The sequence below is a fragment of the Panthera onca genome, chromosome D3 (assembly GCF_046562875.1).
Source record: "Panthera onca isolate mPanOnc1 chromosome D3, mPanOnc1 haplotype 2, whole genome shotgun sequence".
NCBI lineage: Eukaryota > Metazoa > Chordata > Mammalia > Carnivora > Felidae > Panthera > Panthera onca.
The window spans coordinates 25,977,590-25,991,192 of NC_138350.1; the positions used below are offsets into that span (position 1 = coordinate 25,977,590).

Here is a 13,603-nt window from a genome sequence, read left to right on the forward strand (position 1 = left end):
CTAGTTTTCAGACCTTCTTAGAGGTATCCACCTGACCCTGCCTCTTGTTCCAGGTGTGGCTGAGCCCATCCTGAAGCCACAGCTGCAGCCAGAAGAGGAGGAGGAGGAGGAGGAGGAGGAGGAGGAGGAGGAGGAGGAGGAGGAAGGGTTCCTGCTGAGCTCATCTTACAGGGGCCTCTTCCAGCCCACTGGGACCATCTGCCCGCTTTAACTTGGACAACACCCAGGCCCTGGTGGGGACAGGAAACATCCCTGAGCGATAAAGATAAAGATAAAGATAAAGATCAGGACTGGCTCGGAAAAGCATCCAGGGCGCTTTGTGTGGGCCCAAACACCCGGCCCAACCCCCGTTCTGAGCAGCCCCCACGTCTGAAATGAAATTGAGCACCGCTGGGCACTCCCCGGAGGAGGTGGCCTGAGGGTCCCCCCAGCCTGATGTCCGAATCCAACTGTAGACTGCGACCTTCCCGGAAAGGCGCTCACCGCTCACAAAAAAAATACACATACGTATAAAATGATAGCTAGTAAAAATTACGCATTTGCTCTCTGCCAGGCACCTCTAATCCCCTCACATACATTAACTCACTGAATCCTCACACAGCCGTACTTTACAGAGGAGAAACTGAGGCTCAGGGAGGGGATGTGACCTGCCTAAGGCCCCACAGCTAGGACATCGTAGAGCCCGGATTTGAACCAATCCACCTGAGGATAAAGCCAACGTTCTGAACCCCCAGATTACGGTGCTGACATCTTTCAATCACATGTACATATGCATCGTGTGTCTGACAAATCTAAAAATCATTCCTCAGGGGCCCCTGGGTGGCTCAGTCGGTTGGGCGTCCGACTTGGGCTCAGGTCATGATCTCACTGCTCGTGGGTTCGAGCCCCACATCGGGCTCTGTGCTGACGGCTCAGAGCCTGGAGCCTGCTTGAGATTCTGTGTCTCCCTCTCTATGCCCCTCCCCTGCTCATGCTCTCTCTCTCTCCGTCTCTCAAGTATAAAATAAAACATAAAAAAATTTTTTTTTAATCACTCCTCAAACTATTACCACCGGCTACCTTAGAAGTCAGATCATGAGTTCTACCTTCCTTTTGGTTTATCTGTATTTTAAATGTTCAACAGTGAGGGGCGCCGGGGTGGCTCAGTCGGTTACGCGTCCAACTCTTGATTTCAGCTAAGGTGATGATCTCACGGTTCATGAGTACAAGCCCTGCATCGGGCTCCGCGCCGACAGCCCGGAGTCTGCTTGGGATTCTGTTTCCCTCTCTCGGTCCCTCCCCACCCCCCTCTTCAAAAATAAATAAATAAACATTAACAATAAATACACGTTCAACAATGGAAAAACATATTATAACGTAAATGTATACAGTGTAAATGTATTGTAATGAGGACAAAAAGAGAATAAAAATTATTCATCTGGAAAATGAAACCAGAGCCACTAGACAAGCAGTGATCTCAAGCCACCACAGGCCAGGTGTGGAGGTGAGCACCCTATAAGGCAGAGGACCCACCAGCCATAAACCAGAAGCACTCCAGAGAGACACATGCACACAGTGGGGGCTTTACCTAACATCACCATTCACCCGACAGGATGGACACCGACTCGCCTTCCACCCCACGTTCACCCCATGTTCACACGAGTGACCTCGTTCAGAGCTCCCGGCCAAGCTGGGAGGAAGGTGTCAGCATCCCCGTTTCACAGGTGTAGACACTGAGGCAGAGAAGGGAAGCCACTCCTGTGGCTGGTGACAAACCTGGGCAGTGTCTTCAGGGGGCTGCTAAGGTCCACGGGAGAGCCACCTTTGGGGATGACTCAGGCCTCGGAACAGGAACTGGGGGACACCCGGAGAGCCCCCTGGGAGCCCGGCTGACCCCAACGGAAGCCGGGGCAGAGGGCTCACACTTGTTCCGCTGGCTCAGCCGGCCTTCTGGGCACTCCAAAAATGCCTCCGAAGCTTTTCAAAACTGCCCCCCACTTCCAACAAAACCCCCTTTTGAATGAACCGAAAGAAGGAAAAGCAGAGGGGCTGTGACTGAGGCATCTGGACAAAGGCGATGCCAGGAGGCACCATCACTGCTTTTCCCGAGTTAGTGCCGACCGCGACCGGGCACCTGTCGCCTCTCCAAGAAGAACGTGGCGTCTGCTGGTCCCAAAACTTCCTCTCGCATCCAACTCCTGGGTGCGTCACGGGAAACAGTCTGGCTTCAAAGCTGACAGAAGGGGGGGAGCCAGGAGACCAGCACCCCTTGGGCCCCTGCCTGCACGCACCATCACACCACCCTCTGCCTCCTCTTCTCTCTCCCTGGAGAGGGCAGGGGCCGCGTCCCAGGCAGCCCCGAGACCCAGGGCCCAGCACGGGTCCGGGTGCACAGTGGGCACTTAGCAAAGGGCAAAGATGGAAACGATCGACCATCCCAGGAGAAGGAAAGAATGGCGCTGGACATTCCAAGGGGAGAGAGGCGATTTCCCACGGGGTCAGCCGGAGGTGGGGAGAAGGCAACTGGCTGTCTTGAGTGTTATTAGGGGGAGTCTGGGTTTGCAGGAGGCAGGCCTGAAGTCAAATCCAGACTCTGCCACTTTTACCTTACGCTGAGTGAGCAAAGGGGCTCTGGGAGCTACCCACCCAGGTCCCCCTCTCCTGGTGAAAGAGGCCCAGAGAGGGACAGGGGCCTCCTCGAGGACACACAGCAGAGAAGCTGGTCCCGGAACGCCGAGTCCCAATGTCCAGCCCAGAACCCATGCTCCTACACTCTGTGTTCTCTCCCATGACCTAGGATGCCCTCACGTGCCAAGCACAGTCCCCAGCATGCAGGCAATCAGTTCCAGAAACAAAGACAAGAGTTTCCAGGGCTGGGGCCTAAAATGATCTTGGGCAGCTTTCCAGGCCAAAGGGCCCTGGGAGTTCCCCGACCAGTCACGCCCCGGCCCGGCCCCGGGCACAGGGCAGGGCTCAACGGGCACAGTGCCTACCAAGGCCCAGGCTTCACGTCCGGGCAGGTCAGCAGGTGCGAGCTCACACGGTGACCTCGGTGTACCCAACATGCCCGCTGGCGTCCCCTTCTGCTGGGAGGCCCCGCACCCCCCGGGTTTCCTTCCCCCAGCAGCAAGTGCCGCACCACCCCACAGGTAAACAGGCCAGCTCCAGAAAGGCCTTTTGTCACTGAGGCCGCAACACACAAAGAAAATAAATATAAACAGAGTCGGCTGGGTGCTGCAGCCTGACCTGGAGCCTTTGAAAATACAGCTGGGTCCCCAGTGGTGGCGGGGTGGGGGGGGGGGGAGGGACACCGCCAATGACATTCACGCGCAAAGGGGCTCCAGTGCTCCCTGCCTGCCACTAGCTGGTAGCTGTGGGCAAGGCGCTTCACCTCTCAGTTTCCTCATCTGTAAAATGGGACCAACACCAGCACCTTTCTCCATAGGCTGAAGAGAGGATACAGGAAAGGATCAGATAAAGTGATGTACAAACCCACGTGTCCCACGTGTCCTGGAATACAAGGAGTCCATCCAAGCTGTTGTTACCATTATTGCTACCATCGCTATTTCTGCTGCTACTCCAAGCAAGAGAGACTTACGTTGTGATTTATAAAGCAATTTCTGGGCTTTGCAACTCACACACCTTTGTTTTAAAAACCCCAAGCTGATCTTGTATGGGGAAGGGCTCCTGTGTTTCAAGTGCCTACTATATGCAGGAGGCTGCGTATACAGTCATCTTACCCAATCCCACAAGGACCCCCACACGGAAAATCTTAGCATCTTCTTCCTGCAGATGAGGCTCAGACGGGCCAAGTCATTTGCCCAAAGTCACACAGCAATGACATGATGGAGAGGCGACAGAATTCTCAAACTGTCCCGCTCTGTCCTGCTGTATCACCAGGTGGGCAGCAGCGGGTGGGGGTCAGGACACAAGAGCTGCATCCTCCCTTCCCAGTAGTGACCCTTGGGCACGCGACTCCCTCTCTGAGCCTCAGTTGTCTCTCCTATAAAATGGGGGCATGAGAATGAAATGAAACACTGATGAGCACGGTGCCTAGGGGGGGAATGAATGCTCTCTACTTACTGGTTTTATTTTACTACAACTAGCATCAGTGTGCCCAAAGGCCAAGTCTCAGCAAGTAGAGGAAAGGCAGCCTCAGTCATCAACCCCAAATTTCTGAAGGCACAGAGGCCCAGGCAGAAGCCACTTGGCTCACACAGGTCAAAAGCTGTCCTTTCCCACCTCCGGTGACATCCTGGTCTGTCTGAGACTAACCTCATGGATGAGGAAACGCTCAGAGAGGTGAAGTGACCTGCCCGGGGCCACACAAGAATCCCATGTGTGGGGCACCCCAGAATCTCTACCTCCCCCACCCAGTTTTCTGCAGAAACCCAACCCCTGACACCCAGCAGACTCCCAGTTTCCCCACAGCCAGGACCCTGCACACGATCCACATAGGACCAATGTTTATCGCGTGAATGACTGAAAGAGTGAGCGAGTAACCTGTCACCCTGCGCCTAGCTTGGGTGGCCTCCACGAATACTCATAGCCATGGGCTCCTGAAGCCTGCCGAGTGCCTCCACCGCCAGCAGTGTGGATATCCCTTAAACGAAGAGTTTCCAGGCCTCTTTCCTGGCCGGACTGCGGCTGCCCCAGGTTTGGGAGCACAGCATGGTTGGCAAGGCACCTTGCCCCTCCCCACCAAGTAATGCCTGCCCTGGGGAAAGAAAGTCATGTGAACAGGGACCCATTCACAGCCCTCCTTTGGCTGAAGCAGAAGGGCCAGGGCACCTGCTCAGAAGCAGAGGTCCTAAAAGTATCTCTCTCCTCACTCCCTTCCCCCAAGGCCCTGGGGGTCCCCAGGACCAGAAGCAACCTCCCTGGGCCTTTGCAGACTAACGATAATACGAGATAATACTGACGGTAACAGCTGATGCCTGTACATTCATGGCGCGTGCTGTGTATCAGCCCCTTTAATGAGGCAGGAGCTCGTGTCATGCCCATCTCACACATGAGGAAACTAAGACCTAAAGGGGCCAACTGCCTGGCCCAAAGCCGCTCGCTCAGCTGCAGAGTGGTGGCGCTGGGATTTGAACCCAGGCAGTCTGAATGCAGATCCCCTGCGATAGTCCCAAGGGGTATTGGGAAGAGCCATTTCTGCAGAATTCCTCATTCCGCCCCTGGCAGGACCACCTCAGCAACACGCTCACAGGCACCAGGTGCTTCTCCTCTACTTCATCCCAACGGTCACAAGCACGGACCCCACATCCACTTGACAGACTGGAAGACTGAGGCTCGGAGAGGTAATGAGACTGGCCGAAGGTCACATGGCCCACAGGGGGCAGAGCTGGGATGTGAATGTGAACCTGACCCCTCCGAGGCTCCCCCTGGCCTCAGTGTGCTCCCCCACTCCACGGGCCTCACCAGTAAGTACCACAGCTTGAGGAATGGTAAACCAAATCCACAGCAAAACTCACCTTCGGGACAGTCATGCCCCAAGTTTGCACCTCATGTCACAGACACGAAACATCTCCTTATCCAATACCACGTGTGAGCCTCACAGCAGCTCTGCCGGAGAGGGCATATTATTCCCACTTTCCAGATGAGCAAACTGAGGCTCAGAGAGGTGAACTTCCTGTTCTGGGTTATTAAGTCTAATCAGGTTTCCTTAGGCTCTGATGCATCCCACACAAATCATGTGCCACGGTTCTCACCGCCCCGCTTCTGAACAGACCCTTCACCCAGATTCCATCCTGCCCCGTCAGAAACCTGACTGTGACAGGTTATTACTGCTCAGAAAATATATACTCACTCCCTCTCAGCCTCCACTGGGGGAGTATGCATCTCTCCGCCCGACGTTGGGCTTGGCCATGTGACTTGCTTTGACCAACAGAAGAAGGACAGAAGGGACACCCCCAGGTTCCTAGCAGAGGCTTTCGGAGGGCCCGCTGGGGTCCACTGAGCTCCTGAGTGTCTACTGTCCAGCACCAAAAAGTGGCTGCCACCGTCAGCCTGGGCATCAAGATGAAGACACATAGGGCAGACACGCACCCAACTCAAAGCCTGATGTCCGGCCTGGCCGCCCAAGCCCAGTCAAGTTCAGTTCAGCCATCCACTGACCCGGGAACATGGAACACACGGTGTGCCGTTAAAGGCCACTGCAATGGGAGAAACGCTTGTTACACAGTATTACCATAGGAAAACCTGACCAATGCAAAATCACATGTTTCTAGAGAGAAGCAGGTGGACTTTTATGTATAATAGGCACGTATCTTCCAGGACACGGTGCCCCGCAGGTTGGATGAAAACCCAAGGGCTGCAAAGTATGCTGCCTGCAGACTATCACCTTCCCTACTGTCACGCCAGATGTTATTCCCATGGCCACCAATCAGAGTCATCCACTGTTCCCTCCCTCCGACATATGCCAACAGGTTCTCTCTCCCACAGCCTTAGGAGGAATGTGAAAAGATCAACAGCTCAGGAGGAAAACTGGGCAGGCCAAATCAACATCCCAAACACCCTTTATTCCATCAGTTCCACATCCTGGAATCTGTCCTGCAAGACTGCAATGCAATGGAATGCAAAAAGTGTGCAAAGACACAGGAACAGGGATGTTGATTACACCACTATGTGCCACAGCAAGAACCCAAACAACTCAATGCCCATCCACAGGGGATCTGTTCAACAACTAATAGCACCTTCAGGCTTTGGGGGTGTTGTTCAGCTTTTTAAGAGTAGGGTAAGTCCAAACATTCTGAAATGGGAACATATCCAAATCTATTTTTGATTTATGGATGAAATTCTGTTTTATAATTGCTATTGTTAAAAGAATATGTCTACACATATTGATTCATTTGTTTATTCCACAACTGTGGGCTGAAGAAACAAGCAAAGACAGGGTTCCTGCCTTTTTGGAGCATAAAGTCTAGGGGGAGGGGGCAACACCCCTCTACCACAACAAGTAACAAGAGAAGGAAGAGTAGCAATCAACACATATGGAGCACTGACCATGTGCCAGGCCCTTCTCATTTACTCAGCTCAGCAACCCTCACCACCCACAATTTACCCCTGGTTACTACCGAGGACATTGGGGCTCAGAAAGGTTAAGTCACCTGCCCAGGGTCACCCAGCCGATACGTGGCAGAACTCAGATTCAATTCCTTCCATGTGGCTCCAGAGTGAACATAAAAGTAACCCAAGATAATCAGCAGAGGGTGATAAAGGCTGGCAGGGGGGACTCTCTTGCCTCTTAAAACAGTAGCATTTGGCCATCTTTGAAGTTTCTGGTGTGTTACATGTTATTTTCACAATACAAAAAAATGTATATATGCAGCAAATGTACATGTGTGTATCACTTCTGACTCAGTGACGCAAAAATCCAAAGATCACGCTTTGAGGACATATTTATAATAGAGACAAGGCTACAGTACATTTCAAAGGTCCATTAACTGAGCAATTTACAAAGGGAGCAGTGATAACTACCCTGTAGAAGTCAATCCATAATCATCTGCATACCTGTCTCCCTTTGCCTCTCTGCCACTTTTCCTCCCATGTGATCGACCAGATTCCTGAGGAGTGGATTCCTGAGGGCAGAAGTCCTTTTGAACTGCCACATACAATGCTTAATAAAATATTCATCACACAAAGGAAAAAAATGTGTGTGCATGTGCGTGCGTTGTGTGTGTGTGTGTGTCCCTCAACTGAAACAGTGTATCAGCATCCTTTTAAATGATAAGAGTTCGAGGGGCACCTGGGTGACTCAGTCGGTTAAGCATCCGACTGCGGCTCAGGTCTTGATCTTGCGGTTCGTGAGTTCCAGCCCCACGTCAGTCTCTGTGCTGACAGCTGAGAGCCTGGATCCTGCTTTGGATTCTGTCTCCCTCTCTCTGCCCCTCCCCCACTTGCATGAGCCTGCACGCGCGCACTCTCACTCTCTCTCCCAAGAGTAAACAAACATTAAAATATTTTTGGTAAATAAATAAATAAAAGAGTTTGAGTAGCGGGAGTGGATAGGACTCCCCCAAGGCTCACTTTCAAAAACTGCAAAATCAAGGGTCCCCAAAACAGGCATCGCCCAGGTTTGTCGTGAAAAATAAAAGAACAAAGAGTTTAGCCCAGAGCCTGGCACACAGGAAGGGTTCAGTGAAAAGCAAGTATTCTGATGTGTTCTGTGCTTTACTTACATTCTCTCCAATCATCCCATTTCACAGAGGAACAACTGAGGTTTTAAGAGGGAAGTGGCTTGTCTGGGGTCACACTTCTATACGGATAGGTGAGTGGGGCAAGGAATATTGAACTCCTAGACAGTGATCTTCCTGCCCTCTTTTATATCCCAAAACTGGCAAAGCCTTCCTGCTTGAATACTTAGGGAGTGGCCGGGGGTGTAAAGAGAATTTTTTGTTGCCGATGGTCTTTCATTCAATCATTCAGCACACCCTGTGTTCTGGGCATAGCAATTAGCATGCAATTCTCCGCTTAAGCTATGCCTTTGCCTGCTGCTCCTCCTGCTTGGAATGTCCTCTCTTTGCCTCCTACTCATCCTTCAAGACTCAGCTCAAGTGTCACCTGTGGCTGCCCAGCCCCCCACCCCCCCCCCCCCACCAGGTTGGGAGAGGCGCTGCCTGCCTGAAACACATCCCAATGACAAGCTATAAAGATAATAATCATACCCATGACTTAGTGAGCACGGACTGGTGCAGACACTGTGCCTGGCACTTCCATGTACTGCCTCGTTGAACTCACAGAACAACCCTTTGGAGTGAGGGGAGTAGCTTATCATGAGCCCATTTTACAGATGAGGAAGTTGGGTCTCGAAACAAGAACGATGTCCCAGACCACAGCCGGGAAAGGCGCGACCAGGGTTTGCCCCCAGTAATCCTCCCTTCTCCCTCCTTTCTTTTTCATTTTTTTTTTTCATTTTTTTTTTTAACATTTATTTATTTATTTTTGAGACAGCAAGAGAGCATGAACAGGGGAGGGTCAGAGAAAGAGGGAGACACAGAATCTGAAACAGGCTCCAGGCTCTGAGCTGTCAGCACAGAGCCCGACGCGGGGCTTGAACCCACGGACCGCGAGATCATGACCTGAGCCGAAGTCAGACGCTCAACCGACTGAGCCACCCAGGCACCCCCCCCCTCCCTCCTTTCTATCCCTGTCTCCTCCTGGAAGCCTCCCTGGGTTTACCCCTGCTGCACCCTGACTCAACCTCACCACCCTGAGGCTTCTGTACTCAACCTCACAGACTCCGAACATCCACAAGTTGCAATTTGGAAGCAAGTTCAAATCCCTACTCTGCCACAGTGACTGGCAAAGACCTTGCCACATTATTGATTCCCGCTCTATGAAATGGGAATAACGAGCCCCGTTCCCTCACACAGGAAGGTGGTGAGTTCAAGTGTGAAGTCCCAAGCACCTGGATGTTTATGTCCATCCCTGGGCAGGCAGACAAGGGGCACTCAGAAAGCCTACCCAGCTGCTACGCCTCCAGGAAGGGGTCTGCAACCGAGTGGCTCCCTAAATAGAATCCTGACCAATGTCTCTATGCAAGTTCAGACAACGACCACCTCTCATCTGGATTTTTCTAGCACTCTCACTGGTCTCTCAGCCTCCTCAGAAAAGCAGAGCAAGCTTCCCAAAACACACATCTGACTCCATGCCCCTCCTACAGAGAAACATCCACAGCACCCCGCAGCCCTGGAATAAAGTCCAAACCCCTGGGAATGGTGAACCTGGCCTCGGCCAGCATCTCCTGCCAACACCCCATGCTTCCTCCTGTGTTTTCAGGCCGTTCTGTTCCCTTTTTCTGGCCCATAACACCATCCTCGTCCTGCTGGCAAGTTCTCCAAGAAACTAACCCCCCTGACCCCCATTCCGCTGCATGCCAGAAGGCAGGCATCACCCCCTCTGCTTATTATCAGAGCTCTCCCCTCTAGACAACTGCCTCTTTTCACCAGGCTTTACCCCTCAAGGTTATGACCGCTAGCCTCCTCTTTGACACAATGTCTTGAAATATTTATTGCATGTATGCATGCACGTGCGAATGAATGAATGAATGAAGTATATTTAAAATACTCCTCTGGGGTTCTTTTTCTGAATTGGTCAAGAGATGTATTCTGGAGATGGTGCGAGGGAATATATGTTCAGGATCAGACAGTGGCCTGTTCCATTTTCCTGCCAAGGTCAGCCTTGAGTAAAAGCCCCCGGTACCTCCAAGGTGGGGGTCCTCCACCTTCAGAATCTGGGGTGTGGTTGCAACCCCAACATCAAGAATCAGCACGGCTGCCTCAGGGCCACAGCTAGAATGTAATGCCAGGAGGGCAGATCCTAATTTGCCCTGTGTCTGCCACATAGTAGGTACTCAAATACACACACTGGTTGACTGAATCAGCGGCCTCATGTGTCCAGCACAGGAACCTGGCACTTCTCTTGGGTAACTGCGCCCTCGTCAAGCACGCAAATCCTTTAAAAAGGATTCCCCTTAGAACCACCAAGAGGGCACTGGTGTCTACACAACTCCCTTGGGAACCGTCCCAGGGATGAGAAGCCAGTGTCTAGAGGTGAATGCGTGTTTGTCCAGGAGCCTCCATGGATTGGGAAAGGGGAAAGCTGAGCTAAGGGAGAAGCCTCGTCCAAATGCCCTGGTTACTGATTAGCCAAACTCCAGAGCTTCTCTCTCTGCGAGGGGGATCAGAGGGGCAATAAACCCCTTTGGAGCAAAGACCAAGTTAACCATCTCTCTAATCCTGCAGTTTAAAAAGACAGCAAGCTGCCTTTCTGGAGCTTCCCCTGGGATACTGTATGGGAAGTACAGGGGATGGGGCAGGGAAAAGAAATGGCCACAGAATAAGAGCCCACTTATTAATTACAGAGTCCCTGTTTCATACCGATCACACCTATTAATCCCGCCAGCGACTCAGAAGATTTTGATCTCCCTCCCAATCCTACCCCATTTTGCTCCAAGGGGAGACGGGGCTCAGAGAGGTTAAGTGTTTTTCCCAAGGTCACAAAGAAGCTGCAAAGAAAACGCTCTTCCTTTGTGCAACAGGTACAGCCCTTTCCCTTCCAAAAGGTAATGGCTGCTCCTGGGTAGAGAAAGTTCAGTGCCGGCCGGCAGGAAGCCCAGGCCACCTAGGCGGAGCGCGGAGGTCACGCACCCGCTACAGGACGCGAGCGGGTTTCAGGGCGCGGCGCCCCGGCTCCGAAGCGAGTGTGTGCCAGAAGGGTGTGGAGAGGTCGGGCTCGGGTGGGGGTCAACGGGCTACTTCCCTTCCCAAGAGCCCCGCCTGTGGCTCCGGGCGGCGCCACCAGCAAGATGAGGGCCTTCCGAGCCAGCCTAGGAGCAGGGGGGGTGAGCCTTAATCCCATCAGGGCGCCTCAGCCCTGGGAAGGCGCGCGGAGGGGAGCGCAGGCCCCGCGGGGAGGGTGCGTCCGGAGCCCCGGCGCCCGAGGGGCCCCGCGCACGGCTGTCTTCAACGCCCCCGCTGCCCGCAGACTCCTCTCGCCCCGGGCTCGGCCTCGCGGACATCCCCGTTCCCCAGTGCCCACCTCCGGGCCTCCAACCCGCACGGACGTCCAGATCCTAGCCGCTCCAGACTGGGTGCCCCGGATCTCCGGCGATCCCCCAGGTCCCGGCTACAAGATTTCCTCTCAGGATCCACTGCCACGGCTCGGACAAGCGTGGAGAGGGAGAGGGAGAGGGATCAACTAGCTCCCAGTCTCCAATCACTGACCCCCGCCATCCTCAGGCTGGAGATCGAATGGGAGGGACCCCAGGCCGCCGGTGCCCGATCCACTCCTGGGATCGACTCCCAAGTCTTCAGCCTGGTGGCGCGGGATCCATTGGCTGCCCAGTGCGGGATCTTCCCGCGGGATCCACTCCCAAGTCTCGGGAGACGGATCCCCCCGCTCCCAAATCGGGATCCTCCCTCCACGCAGACCCGGAGCCAGGGGAGATCCACCGGGTCCCCACCTCTTCCCGGGCCAACTTTGCCAACTTTTCTCCCGGGGCCTCAGCCGAGCAGAAACTTGGCGGCCATCGCCCACCGCCGCCTCCCCAGCCCCTCCGCGGGCGGGGGACTGGGGGCAGACAGCCCGCCCCCACCGCCGGCGGCCGCCGCACAACCTACCCTGCAGCCGCCGCCGCCTGCCCGCGCCGCGCCGCCACCTGCCCGCAGCCCGCGGCACCTGCCCGCGCCGCCGCGGCCCCGCGCAGCCTAGCCTGCTGGGGGCGGGGCCTCGCGCGGGGAAGCGCCCCCGTCGCCATGGGAACCGAGGCTGGCAGCGCCTGCGCGGAGGGGCCTGGGGCGGAGCGCGGCCGGCCAGACCCGCGAGCGCCTGCAGGCCCCTAGGCTAGGGTCAGAGGTCGCGAGTGCAGCGGCAACACTCCTCCCGGAAGCGCTCCGCGCCTGCCTGTGCGACCCCGCGGCGCGCAGCTTGGAACGTGCTCGGGGTCCCGGCCCGCGTTCCCGGGACGACCCCCAGATCCCGGCCGGGATCCCCCGCAACGGGTACCGGCTCGCCGCGGGCCTGCCCTCCCGAGAGCCTAAGGCAGCCCGGGAACTCTGGAGGCGCTGGGTAAAGGCTCGCCCTTTGAATCATCCCGGCGGCTGGTGCCAGCCCCAGAGCAAGAAGGATCTGCGCGAGGCGCCAGCGCCCCCTCGCGGCGGGCAGGGGAACTGCACCCCTTTTTCGGGCGTGTGGGAAGCTGTTCAGCACATTAGGGGGGTGGGGGTGCCTACTGCGTGCGACGGCCGCTGCCATTGTGTTGCAGTGGGAAGCCGGACCCGTGAAGACTTTTGGACAACTTGAGAGAATCGTAGGAAGCCGCCCCTAAACAAGAAAACGCCTGTGTCGCTATCTTCCATTCCATACATCTTTATTAAGCACCTACAGCGTGCTAGGTGCTGGGCACCCAGTGGCTAAGCAGCTGGCAAGCTCCAGGCTCTTGTGGGACATTGCACAAGTAAATTGAACTGCATTGGTGACAAGGTCTCCTAAGGAAATGCACCGGCATGAATAACTGGAGGATCTAAAATCATGTGCATTTATTGAAGAGGAGTTAGACCTCGATAAAGGTGAGGAGAGAGAAAAAGGACATCACACACTGCGTGGCTTTGGGAGAACTGACGGGAGGCTCACTTGCCTCATCTTGATATGTGTGTGTGTGTAAGGAAATACATCTCTGTTGCAGGAGACACACACCGTATCTGTTAACTCTTTCCATTTGCACAACAGTCCTTTTGAGGTTAGGACCACCCCCCCCCCCCATTTTACCAAGGAGCAGCCTAACACTCTCTAATTGACTCAAAATGCTGAGGTAGAGGCCCCATAGGATCTAATACCTTAAGACACTCTCCTCTATCATCTGGATGTCTTGAACACCATCATCGTTAGGCCCCAAGTCAGTGGTTTTTAAATATGACTGCCACCCCTGGGGGTAGGAGACAGGAGGATGGTTGAATTGAAAGTTAAAATCTGTCAAAATGCACATTTAATCCAGGGCTTTTACAGGACAGGTGTATGTTCTAGAAGCAAAGGCAATTCATTGTTTATTGTCTGCTCCCTTCTGGAAACCTCCTGGAGGCACAGACTTTTGTCTCTTGTTCACTCCTGATTCCCAGTGCCT

General features: G+C 54.4%; 1 protein-coding gene across 3 annotated transcripts in view; it reads right to left on the reverse strand.

The window, feature by feature from the left end:
• KIAA1671 (KIAA1671 ortholog) overlaps positions 1-12,713 on the reverse strand; it is a 203,094-nt gene extending 190,381 nt beyond the window's left edge. For 2 of the 3 annotated variants that reach the window (XM_060612889.3, XM_078435581.2), the window contains exon 1: positions 12,105-12,713. The gene's annotated coding sequence lies outside the window, so the exon portion shown is untranslated. Of the gene's footprint in view, positions 1-11,523; positions 12,080-12,104 lie in introns of those variants that run through there. The other variant, XM_060612890.3, reaches the window with a different exon arrangement.
• Between the last annotated feature and the right edge of the window lie 890 nt (positions 12,714-13,603).